The 13,541-nt window shown below is 39.6% G+C and overlaps 1 pseudogene; it reads left to right on the top strand.

Annotated features, from left to right (window-relative positions):
• Positions 1 to 4,018: 4,018 nt before the first annotated feature.
• LOC131921356 (U6 spliceosomal RNA) lies at positions 4,019 to 4,118 on the top strand (annotated as a pseudogene).
• Positions 4,119 to 13,541: the final 9,423 nt, after the last annotated feature.

Genomic DNA, 13,541 nt, shown 5'->3' on the forward strand with positions numbered 1-13,541 from the left:
CACTATATTTTTCTTCTTCTTTTTTTTTCTTTTCTTTTCAAAACAGGGTTTCTCTGTGTAGTTTTGGTGCCTATCCTGGATCTCACTCTGTAGACCAGGCTGGCCTCAAGCTCACAGAGATCCACCTGGCTCTGCCTCCTGGGTGCTGGAATTAAAGGCGTGCACCACCACCACCCAGCTAAGGCACTATATTTTATTTTAGTAGACAATTTAACAATTGTTCAAAATATTTATATTTAAGATTTTCCAGTACTTCCTAGGTAACATTGATATATGATAGAGTCCCTTATTATTCATTCAGCCACCATCTCGACCTCTTTATTAAGGAGAAAGGATAAGCCACATGAGGTGTGTGAAACATGTTTCCTGTCACTAGGAAAAGAAGTGTGTTACCAAGGTTAAAGTAGTGTAAACATCTACCCAGTACTTCATTTACGTATCCCATTGCCCTATGTGTAGGGTAAAGTTGCTTCTTGCCGCTGATGCAATAACAGCAGTTAAAAACATAGAATTTGTGCTTAGACACCCTCCATAGAATGTAATTAGGACTCTTTGAATTAACATATTAATGATTCTTTAATTTTACAACATTTAGAATCTAACTCAGGACCTCAAGCATGCTGGGCAAGTACTCTGTTGCTAAGCCTTGTCTGTAGCCTCACATTAGTGATTTTTTTTTATATTATTATTTTTTTATAGACTTTGTGATGTGCTCTTCAGAGGAAAACTACTTTTGGCAAGCTTTTAGCAGGACCACTATTATGAATATATTTCAAAATATATAGCTAATTCCCTTACAATAGTCTATACTGATTTTACTGTACAAAGAATCTTGGCCATGGCTGACAACCCTTTATATTATGATGGAATTTTAATTTTACTACATGATGATTAATTGAAAATGGAATGATTGCAGCAAAATAAGACTAAAAAAATCATTTTCTGTTCTAACTTAAGGTGATTTAATAGGAAATTCATCCACTGTGAGAAAAAGGATTCTTACAAAGAAATCTAAGAGATCACATGGACAACATAAAGGCAGGAAAGACTTTAAAGGTGAACTCTCAAAGCTTTAAGTGAGAACATACTCATATGACTACGTATATGGTTACATAAAAAGTGAACATGTTGTATGACAAAAAAAAAATTTTTAATTCTGTGAATAAAATCCAGCACCAAATGATGGGGGTCAGGGGGAGACTGGAGGCAGATTTCTAAACAGAGAACAAACAGGGGTGTAATGTCCTTAATAAATAAAGGGCTCTTGCAAGTCAATAAGAAGAAAATAAGCAAAGGCAGAAAAGCAGTTTATGGATGAGTTCGTTCAGATGGCCAGCTAACCAAAAACCAGACAGAAAGGCAGGCCACGTGAGAGTGGGACAGTGGGTTAGACTCACCACCAAGGCACAGGAGAACACAAACGTAAGCAGATGGCTAGGAACTTGCAGTTACTATGACTCTGGGGCAAACAATCCTTCAACAGAGGGGCATATATTTTCTGTAGAGTAATATCAGACTTTTTTTTTAAGAAAATGATCTAAAGCTGTGCAGCACATATTTAATCCCAGTACTTAGGAGGCAGAGCCAGGCGGATTTCTGTGAGTTCAAAGTCAGCCTGGTCTACAGAGTGAGCTCCAGGACAGGCACCAAAACTACACAGAGAAACCCTGTCTCAAGAAAAAAGAAAGAAAGAAAGAAAGAAAGAAAGAAAGAAAGAAAGAAAGAAAGAAAGAGAAAGAAAGAAAGAAAATTATCTAAAATACACTTGAACATAATTTTTATTGGTACAAAAGTATAGAAATGTGTGAATAATATAATTGCACTTTTTCTAATTAAATGAATAAAGGACAAAATGTCCCCAAAACATAGTGTGTGTGTGTGTGTGTGTGTGTGTGTGTGTGTGTGTGTAGTATGTAAGCATGTTATTTGAAGAGGCCAACAATAAAGAACAACACAGAAGGAGATATGCTGGGTTGTTAAAATAGTTACTTCATGACAAGAGAGAATTAGCTAATTTAAGGGGTAAGGAAGAAACAAGAACCAAAAAAAGGGAGAAATATACTAAAAATTAATAACAAGATCATATTCATTTTTCACACACTTTGTAATTTTTTTCACTTAAGTGTAGGCATGAGATGTGTAAGAAAAGTTTTAAAATTAATAACTTTAGTAAAAATGAACCTCCTTATTAGAGTGGTCTAACTAGAAGTATTAAAACCTCCATGTCCTTGAGCTCTTAAATAAATGCAGAAAAGTCTTGTATCAGAGTTCAGCATCCCTTGATGATGGGCACTCTGAAAAAAGTAGGAACAGAAAGGACACACCTCCACACAACAAAGGCTGTCCACAAAAACCAGTGATCAACACTGCATTAAACAAGGACCAACTGAAAGCATTTCCTCTAACATCAGGAATGCCACAAGGTGTCTGCTCCACTCTCCACTCTGGCTGGAAATAGTGTTTGCACTCATGGCCAGGTCAGGAAAGTGCAGCAAAGCAATAACTATAAATGACACAGACACAAGTAAGAAGGGAAGAGACCAAGTTATTTCTGTTTTCAGTCTATTTGATCCTACACCCTAAAGAGTTCGCCAGAAGCCCTTTGATGCAATCAGCACTAAAAAATACCCAGGAACTTCTTACATGCTAACATGGTAAGAGAGAAAGAAGGAAAAGAACCCCAGACATGATAACTTTAAAAAGTAAAATAAAATCTGCACAAATGAGCTTAACTAATGAGGTAAAAGTCCTGCATGATGAAAACGTTAAAACAATGAAGAAATTGGAGAAAGCACTAGGAGATTAAAAAGAAGACTCGTGGTCATGGGTGTCAGAGTTAATAATGAGAAAATGACTATTTTACTCAAAACAACCTATAGCTTCAATGAAATCCCAATCAGAATTCGAATGCTACTCTGAAACACTAGTAGGAAAACACACACACACACACATCAGGTAGAAATAATAGATAGATAGATAGATAGATAGATAGATAGATAGATAGATAGATAGATAAATACCTGGGTAGTCAAAGCAATCCTGGGCAAGACAAGCAACAGCTGGAGGTACTGCAACACGTGGCTTCCAATGGCATGCAGAAGCAACCAACAAAACATGCTGATATTGTCACTGAGGGGATGGAACAGAGAACACGGACTACACAGCTACGGCCATTTAATTTGGGAGAAAGGTGCCAAAAACATACGCTGGAGGAAAGACAGGCTCTTCAACAAATCGATGTGGGAAAACTGAGAAAGCATGTAGAAGAAGGAATCTAGGTCCCTATTTCTGACCCTGTTCAAAAATTTCTTTGAACTGGATCAAAGACCTTCATGTAAGCCTGAAGCCAAAATAACAGAAAGAAACACTCTGAGATACAGGCAAAGGCAATGACATTCTGAATGGGAGTCCAAGAGCTCAGAACATTATAGCAAGATTGCTCCATAGGGTTGCCTCAAATTGAAGCAATTCTGCTCAGCAAGGGAAGCAACTAGCGGAGTGAAGGAACAGCCTACAGCATTGGAGAGTATCTGCCAACTATTCATGTGACAAGGGATTACTATCAGGAACATACAAAGAACTCAAAAAAAATTAAACACCAAAGCAACAAGCCATCCAGTCCATAACTGGGCAAATGAATCAACAAGGCAGTCATTTAAAATACAAATGAAAAGAGTCCAGCATCCTTTGCCATCAGGGAAATACCTGTTAAAACTATATGCTGTTCCATCTCACCCCATTCAGAATGGCCGTCACTGAGAGAACAATAAACCCTGAGGATGTGACAAAGGGGGAACCTTTATACCTTGCTAGACAATGTAAATAGGTGTTGCCAATATGGAAATGATTATGGAAGTTTCTGGAAAACGGCATAGGTAAAAAACAAAACAAAACAAAACAAAACAAAAAAACATGTGATTCAGCCCCTCCTGGTATATATTAGAAGGAATCAAAGTCTACACACAATATAGTTACAGACCTGTGTTCCTTGCTCTGTCCTTCACAACAACCCAAGTGCATGCTTCAGCAGCACACATAAACTTGGAACGATACAGAGAAGACTAGCATGGCCCCTGTACAAGGATGACATGCAAATTCATGAAGCATTCCATATATTTGGATTCATTCAAAGTTAAAGATGATCATGATTGATGGAACAAGACCCTCTGAAAAGTCTCCAATGACAGTGATGGCCCAGATGATCCAATATCCACAACAGCTTCAAAACTATTGGCTGAGATGGACCAACCACACAAAATACCTCAATCAGAACTTGACCATAATTCTGAATTTTCTTAGGATCCCCATAAGATTACCAGTGCAGCAATCAGCAGGAGATAATATAAAAAACTATGCCCAAATTTCCAAAATATTGTTCATGAATATTTGTTTTTATTTAAAGGGGGTTGGTTAGAAATGGTTAATGGTCATAATCAATCTCTTTCTAAAGAAAAAAAGGGAATGTGATATAAAAATTATTTTTTTGAAAGGTAGATTATTGGGTCTACTTTAATTCAAAAAACCACTTTTGGTCTCAAAATACTTTACATTGGCATGGATTTTGGTTTATTAACACAGGTTTAGGGTCAATTTTGTTATACTATATGTATATTTCTGCTCTTGTTTAAGATACTATGTTTATGCAGCTCATTTGAAATTATAATGTATAATTAAGAAAAACAGCTGCCGGGCGGTGGTGGCGCACGCCTTTAATCCCAGCACTCGGGAGGCAGAGCCAGGTGGATCTCTGTGAGTTCGAGGCCAGCCTGGGCTACCAAGTGAGTTCCAGGAAAGGCGCAAAGCTATACAGAGAAACCCTGTCTCGAAAAACCAAAAAAAAAAAAAAAGAAAAACAGATTAATAGTCATCTATAATAGTCAAACTTATAGTCATATTAGTTAGATTTTTCTAGGTATACAAAGATATATTTTAGATATATAGGCAATCTTCAAATACTTCAAAGACCTATAGAATATGACATTTAAAATGTTTTAAGAATTTAGACTTTTCTTGACAGTGAGACATGTCTGTTCCTGACAGCACCAATTACTTCAAAGAGGATGATAGGCATTGAAGAAACTCCATAGGAGATTACTTTCATTATGGAAAGATTAGCCATTTGGGCAAGAAACTTTTTTTGCTTTGACTGCTTGACTGTAAGCTATAGAAACTGGACAGGCAAGACCCAAAGGAAAATGACTGCTAAACTTTGCTAAAACAAGGTGGGATAGTCCTTCAGGGTTCCCGCTGCACAGAAGAAATTGCCAGACATTCTGCAGGACACAGAGGAATGCGACTGACATTCTTTCCAAAATAGATAGGACAGTCTTTGAAATTTCCTGCTTTACTAAAAAGTCTGCCAGATACTCTAGGCTTATATGCTGGAGATGAATGCCCCAATGTTACAGAGGAACTTCAAGTGACTATCTAGGCAGCCAGATGTCTCTGTCATTTCTATAATTTTGGAAGTTACTTACAATGTACTTCCTGTTTACTTAGGTAATATTATATCCTTCTAGGGTCTTTGGAGTTGAAGACTAGATAGTTATAATTATAGTTTTCCTTGGTTATGATAAAAGGTAAATTAGATATGAAATTTTAGACTCACAAATATAGCATAGATGATAGAGTATTTTCTTTAAGTTTTCCACATATAAACAGACATTGTTGTAGCTGAAAGTTTTTCTATGTCCCGTCTGGCCAGTGGTCAGGACAAATCTCTCTGACCCACCAGTCCTGCAACCACTTGGACCCAAGTAAACATACAGAGGCTTATATTAATTATAACTGCTTAGCCATTAACTTAGGCTTATTACCGACTAGCTCTTACACTTAAATTAACCCATAATTCTTATTTATGTTTAGCCACGTGGCTTGGACCCAAGTAAACATACAGAGGCTTATATTAATTATAACTGCTTAGCCATTAACTTAGGCTTATTACCGACTAGCTCTTACACTTAAATTAACCCATAATTCTTATTTATGTTTAGCCACGTGGCTTGGTACCTTTTCTCAGTTCTGCCTTTACATCTTGCTTCCTCTGTTTCTGGCTGGCAACTCCTGACTCAGCCTTCCTTTTCCCAGAATCCTTCTTGTCTGCTTCCCCTGCCTATACTTCCTGCCTGGCTACTGGCCAAACAGCATTTTATTTATCAACCGATCAGAGCAATACCTATTCACAGCATACAGAACATGCCACAGCACCTCCCCTTTTTTGTCTAATCAAGAAGGAAGGTTTTAACTTTAACATAGTAAAATTACATATAACAAAACAGTTATCAAGCAAGAGTTACAGTTATAATATCTAGTCTATTTGTACTTGGAAAAATTAAAGAAAATATTTTATCATCTATCCTATATTTGTGAGTCTAGAGTTTTATATCTACATTTTCTCTTATGATAACCAAGGAAAACCATAATTATAATTATCTAGTCTTCAACTACATCAAAGAACTCAGAAGGATACAATATTACCTAAGTAAACAGGAAGTGCATTGTAAGCAACTTCCAAAAATCTAGAATGACAGAGACAGCTGTCTGCCTGGACAGTCATCCAAAGTTCCTCTGCAATGTTGGGGAATCCATCTTCAGTCCACAGGCCTAGAGTCTCTCAGCTGCTTTTTCCTGTGTCCTATAGAATGTCTGGCAGTTTCTTCTGCAAAGCAGGAACCTGAAGGGCCATCTCATCTTGCAAAGTTCAGTGGTCACCTTCCTATGGGTCCTGCATGTCTAGTTTATACAACATATCATCAAACAGTTGACGCAAGGGCACTTTTTTGCCCAGTGGCTAACTTTTGCCACAAAGAAAGCAAAGTCCATAATGAGTTTCTTCAATGCCCATTATCTTCTCTGAAGCAGATTGGTGTTGTCAGGAGCAGACATGTCTCAATGTCCAGAAAGTCAAAGTTCTTAAAACATTTTAAATGCCATATTCTGTAGGCCTTTGAAGTGTTTGAAGATTACCTACCTAGTTGAAATATGTATACATATTTCTATGTATACCTAAAAAACTTAACATGACTATAAGTTTGATTATCATAGAAGACTAATTTATTAATTAGTTATTATTAATAATAATTATTAATCTGTATTTCTTAATTATCCATTACAATTTAAATTAGTTACATAAACATAATACCTTAAATGAGAGTAGAAATATATATATAGTATAACAAAATTAACTTTAAATTTATATCAATAAACTAAAATCCATAGCAATGTAAAATATTTTAAGCAAGTTGTTGCTCTTTAAAGTAGATTTGACAATCTACCCTTTTATCCCATCATGTCTATATCTTATATTTCTGTATCACATTGTGACTGTAATTCTTGCTTGATAACTGTTTTGTTCTATGTAATTTTACTATGTTAAAATAAAAACCTTCCTTTTTTGATTAGACAGAAAAGGAGAAGTGCTACAGGATGGTCTTTCTGTATGCTGTGAATATGTGCTAATAGCATTGGTTAATAAAGAAGCTGCCTTGGCCTATGGCAAGAGGATATAGCCAGGCAGGAAATTCAAGCAAAGACACAGGGAGAAGAAAGGTAGAGTTGGGAGAGAAGCTGTGGGCTGCCGGGGGAGCAGGATGTAATAGAAGACAGATAAAGCCATGATACATGTGTCATTACATAGATTAATAGAAATGAGTTAATTTAAGATGTAATAGCTTGCTAGCAGTAAGCCTGAACCATAGACCAAACAGTTTGTAGTTATTATAAACCTCTGTGTGTTTACTTGGGACAGAGCAGCTGTGGGACACAGGAAAACTTCCGGCTACACCTATCACCTGATGCATGGAAAAGGAAATTGGGGTATATGGAGTATTATTAGCCATAAAGGAAAATTAAATTATGTTGTTTGCCAGAATGACTGGGACTTGAGATCATAAAACTGAATGAAACAAGACATTCTCAGGAAGACAGAGATGGCAGGAAGGCAGAGGGTTCTACTCTGGGGCAGCAGAATCAGTGGCAGGAGGCCAAGAGAGAATAATGGGAGATGACCATGACTGAAGTGCACTGGATATGTGTATAAAATATCATAAGAAAACTAATATTTTGTACAAGTGATATCTGCTAATATATTCTCATGTTCCTCAGAACCTCAGACTGTCACATTATTGAGAAAGAAGGTCTTTGAATGTTGCTTAATTAAGAAAGGATCACGCTGGAATAGAATGTCTTCACTGCAATGACTAGCTCTGTGGAGATGAACAGGGAAGGGGACCATGTGATGATATGGGAGACACTGGTAAGCCAAAGGCTACCTAAAGTTGTAAGAGGCAAGGAACCCCACAGCCTTCCAAGGAAACGGACACTTTTATTTGGGGCATTCTAGCCTCCAGAACTCGGAGGAAACAAATTCTTGCTATTTTTAGGCCATCAGCATTTGATCCTTTGTTAAGACAGACCTAAGAAGCCATCAGAAAAGATGTTACATTGGATCAAATAGAATCATTTGGATTCTGACTCCAAGTGAAATGACAAACAACAGTGGGATCCCTAGAACAACGTAAACTTCAAATCTCTTTCATCCATCCATCCATGTACCTCTGGTGTCTAGCACTGCCTTGGAGCACAGTTGGCCCTTAATAAATATTTGTGGGATATATATATATATATATATATGGATAAAAATACATATAGCTCTGTAGTCAGAAAGTTTCTCAGGTCCCAAATTCTTCCAGTCTCACCCAGCCCCGCAGTCCCACAGCTGCTTATAAAATAATCACTCAGAGGCTTATATTATTTACAAACTGTATGGTCTATGGCAGGCCTCTTGCTAGCTAGCTCTTATATCTTAAATTAAGCCATTTTTATTAATCTGTGTTTTGTCGCATGTTCGGTGGCTTTACTGGTCTGCTGGCATCTTGTTCCTTTGGTGGCAGCTGGCGTCTCTTGCCTCTGCCTCCCTTCTTCCTGTCTCTCTCCTGGGATTTCCCACCTGCCTCTAAGCTGCCTTGCTATAGGCCAATGCAGTTTTATTTATTAACCAATCAGAGCAATACATATTCACAGCATAAAGACATCCCACAGCATTTCTTCCCCTTTTCTGTCTAATCAAAAAGGAAGGTTTTAACTTTGACATAGCTCCATACTTTTGAATTTTGAAAAAGATTTTTATTTCCATGAGCTATTCCTTGAGGCTAGCTTATAAGAATACATTCTGTTGAAGGCTAATTCCACTGGAGCTTATTCAATATGAGTGTTGGGACCAAATCTCAAGTCTCGTCTCTGAGAATAATGACCGCAGAGGAAGGATAGCAGAGCCAGAGACCTGAAGACAGACCCCAGGCCCTTCACCTGCACAGGGGCACTGCTCCTTCCCAGAACTTTCTAGATTATTATTTGTGTCGGCAAAGCTGAAGTAACTTTGCCACCAGACACACATGTAGATGGTTTTGAACACTCTGCCTCTCAGACTGCTTCTCTGAGGGGTGAGCCTCTGTCATGCCAGGCAAGGAATTGATACAGAAACCGTACTAGAACATAAAAGTTCTCCTGGCATCAGGCTGCAGGTCGTGTGAGCATCCTGAAAGAAGCTCAATGGGAAAAGAAAGGACAGGTGAGAAAGGTCATTTCAGAGCCGTTCTTGGAAGATAATGCCTGTGTTCCAGAGGGACTGCAGTGCTCAGCTGGAGGGCAGCAGAATTATCACTGAAGTACTCCTCTCAGAGAGCTTTAACCCCATGGCTGAACTGTATTCAAAACAATTCTGCTGTGATAGTAAAAAAAATTATATCCATGCCATGAATTCCCAGAAGAGCATATTGGCCTCCTTACCTACATGAGCCAAGAGCTGAAAATGAGCTGAGCAGGTGACTGATCAAGTGCCATCACAAAGACTGTACCCAGTCCTGGCCACAGAAGACCCACAATCCCAAAAGGTTAGAGACATCCCATGTTTTACAGGGTGTATACCTGAATGAATAATTCATGGAAAAATGTTTCTAACTCTATTCAGGCAAGATCATATGGTAAAATAAGTAGAAACACCAGATATAATATTCTTTCCTGGGTAGTCCTTCTGCAAAGTCCCTGAATCAATCCTCCAGGTTCACCCCTCCCTGTGGAGGACCAACCCAGGTGCTAGAGAGATACAGGGATTGTTCTCAAGATAATTGTGCATGGAAGACGAGACCATGCACAAATAGTTACTTAGCTGTTGCATTTTGAAATAGATACTAAGTACTGTATTAGTCAACCTTGTATTACTTAGAGTGAGGTTTCTGAGTCTACCAATTTATAAAGAGAAAGAGGTTCTTAGTCTATGATATTGGAGGCTCAAATTCAGGATTGGGTGACCTCTGGCAAGGGTGGCATATCATGAGGTAGCACACTTAAGAGTGAGGGATCACATATCAACCCCAGAATGAGGAGGAAATGCGGGGATCCCTCTGTTCCCTTCAGTCACGCCCTAGTCATCTAGGGCCTCCCAGCAGGCTGTTCCTCCTGAGAGTTGCACTGTGCTTCCCAAGAGTGTCACCCTGGAGCCACGCTTTTAATCACAATGGCCCCTCTAGGATCCCTCAGACCACACTCATGATGTGACACAGTCCTTGGTCTGGGAAAGTGTAGTAAAGGAGACATCTCAAGAATTCAATACATTGATTTTGAAAGCCCAGAATGATGGGTTCATACAAGATAGACTGAGAGGTGCAAGTGAGCTGGTACAGCCTGCTTCCAGCCCTGTGCCTCTCCCCTGCACAGCTTGGCACTCCTCCCATGACCTCAGGGGCCCTGTGTCCTCACTGCTGCCCATCTGGCCACTCTGGTCTCCTGTCACTTCCCCCTGGCTCCTCGGCTTCTATACTTTGTCTAGGAAGACAACTGAAGCCAGCAGCATCTCTGCTGTCGGCATGCTGTTGTCCCATTGTCTAGGTCTTGGCTGTAGTGTCTTCTCCATGAGCCTGTTTACAAAGAACATGCCCCCCTTATGCTGTGTCTCCTCTCTTCTTCATTGTGTTCTTAACACTCATTCACAATTCCTAACAGCTTATTTATTTCCTGAGAGACTTTCACAGCGCATTAGCAGGTGCCCAGTCACAGGCATACAGCCAGAACTTTGTACAGCAAGTACATAATAGTTACTCGGGAAAACTGGTGTTTTCCCAAGTGCAGTAACTGCTTGATCAACTGTATTGACTGAATTGAACCCAGGCTGAGCAATGCTGAGGTCAGCTCAGCTTCATAGAAATTGACTCAAAACTTGGTTACAGATTCTCATTCTCCACAAACTCAGCACTATGGTAGTGGGTTCCAGAGAAAGGAGAAAGTCAATTATTGTTAGAATAATGTCACTTCTGTTGACTATGGTGGATTTCAGAAGCTGACTATTGTGGTAATATGGTGGAGTTAGCCAATGTCTCTAGAGGAACTCCTAGGCCCTTGTCTTTCCAGCCTTCCACCACTGTGTCCTGGGAGATTGAATCAAAGATACAGTGCTTAAGCTATTAGCAATTAAGTGGATAAGTGACTGTTGTAGTTAGCTTTCTCTTCCTGTGGCTTAGAGGGATCCTACAATCTAAATGCTAAAAGCATGGAGGACTTGGGTTGGGATGCAGCATGAGGAACAATGAATGAGAGAGGTATCTCAGGCATCCTGATCCTAGATCCCACTCGAGATAAGGAGCCACAGACTCACGTACTGGAGTCTGGTTCACCAGAAGACTGTGAGTGTCTGGGGCTCTCACTGTGCTGTCCTCAGGATGGGTTGCACTGTGGCTTGATGAGGGTTCTGCAGTTTGGGTGCAGGACTCTGGGTCCTGGGGAAAACAGGCCTTACACAGCCATCGTGACAAGATGTATTCACCCAGGGATGTTTTGATAATTAAATAGAAGATTTAAATTTATTGATGATAAATTTATGATGGGGTCGTATTCAAACAGAATGACAGTCTCTCACAAGCCAGATAACCAGGGAGGGCACATGTTCGGGATGGTCTTTCTAAGGTCACTGAAATTTAAAAGGTACTATAGGTTCCCCCCTCCCTCTACTCCATAACGTGGGACGCTTACTCTCCCCGCTGCTCCCCGCCCTGCCAAGGTCCGTCCTCGGTTTCCCACTCTTTCTCTGTTGTTGCTCACAAGCAGCTTCTGTGCAGTACAAATGCATCCTCTGAGTGGTGGCAGGAGTGACTGGCCTGCAGGATTGCATAACATTCTCCAGCACTTGACACAGGCACCACTGGCCCCCTCACAAGACTCTCACACTCACCTCCTGGTGGTGGTGTATTAGTAGCTTCATGTGTACGTATTCCTGGCCTTCAGCCCAAACTGAATGTAAACAAAAGTATGCAGCACCCACTGTGTCTTCAGCTCTGGGGCACAGGGATGCAATTTTGTAAACCAGCCTAATACAGAAGGAAAAGAAACGTCTTTTCCTTAAAGTAACTTCAAAACTGCTTGTAGTTTGGCAGTAATAAGAATTTTTTTAAGTATATAACCAAGTGCAATCACAAAACAACAGCAAAACAGATTGATATTAAGATAAAATACAGTTGCTAGTTAAAACCATATGGTGGTTCTTCAAAAATTCCAAATTTGAATTCCTAGTATCTATCAATTCTAATTGAGGGTAAGAATTAGATATTTAATACAGCTGTATTCATGGCAGCACTATTTATAGCCACAGGATGGAAGCAATCGAACTCTTCATCAGAGGAGGTGAACAGTGGGACACCATACACAATACTGAGACCATTAGTCATCCTTATAATGAAAAATGTCACACATGCTGCAGCATGGATGTACCTCAGAGAATGATGCTAAGTCAGATAAGCAAGTCACAGGGAGACAGTTGATGTCACATGAGCTATCTCAACTAATCAAATTCACAGACATAGAAATACTGCGGCAGGTACCAGGGCCTGGGAGAGGGTAGAAATGAAGAGCTATTGCCCAATTGGCATAGAACTCCACATCTGTAGGATGAAAAGTTCTTAGTTTGCATAACAATGTGAATCTCATTATGCCACTGAATTTATACTTAAGAATGGCTAAAATGGTAAATTTTAGGCTATACGTATTTTGTCAATATTAACATTTTGAAATATATCAATGCAAGAGCCTGAGTTATTGTTTGACATATTTTGTTTTGTCTTAGTGTGAGGCCTCCACACATCAGGCATGCAGGTATTATTACATGGCTCAGTTTTACCCCCACAGGTACCAGAAACCTTCCTCGGAAGGCCCCAGCAAGTATCCCCTGAGTTTTGATTTCGATCCGTTCTCTCAAGCACAGGTTGGAGGGCAATCCTCATGGGTTATTGTTGGTGTCTTCCCCCAGACAGCCTGGAAGAAAAAATTAGATGGATCAGCATTTTAAAACATTGAATGTCCTTCAAGGACAGCACCTTGTACACAGAGGCCACCGTGGGAAAGGTAGGTACATTAATCATCGCTCTTGCCGAAGACGAAGGAGAAGAAATAAATAAACAGCCTATCATCATAACCAGGTATCAGAGGTTTCCTTGAGGTCATACCCCCATTAAAAAGAATCCCCCTGTTGTCAGGAGCAATGTCATGAATCCTCTGTT

Source organism: Peromyscus eremicus, chromosome 10 (genome assembly GCF_949786415.1).
Source record: "Peromyscus eremicus chromosome 10, PerEre_H2_v1, whole genome shotgun sequence".
NCBI lineage: Eukaryota > Metazoa > Chordata > Mammalia > Rodentia > Cricetidae > Peromyscus > Peromyscus eremicus.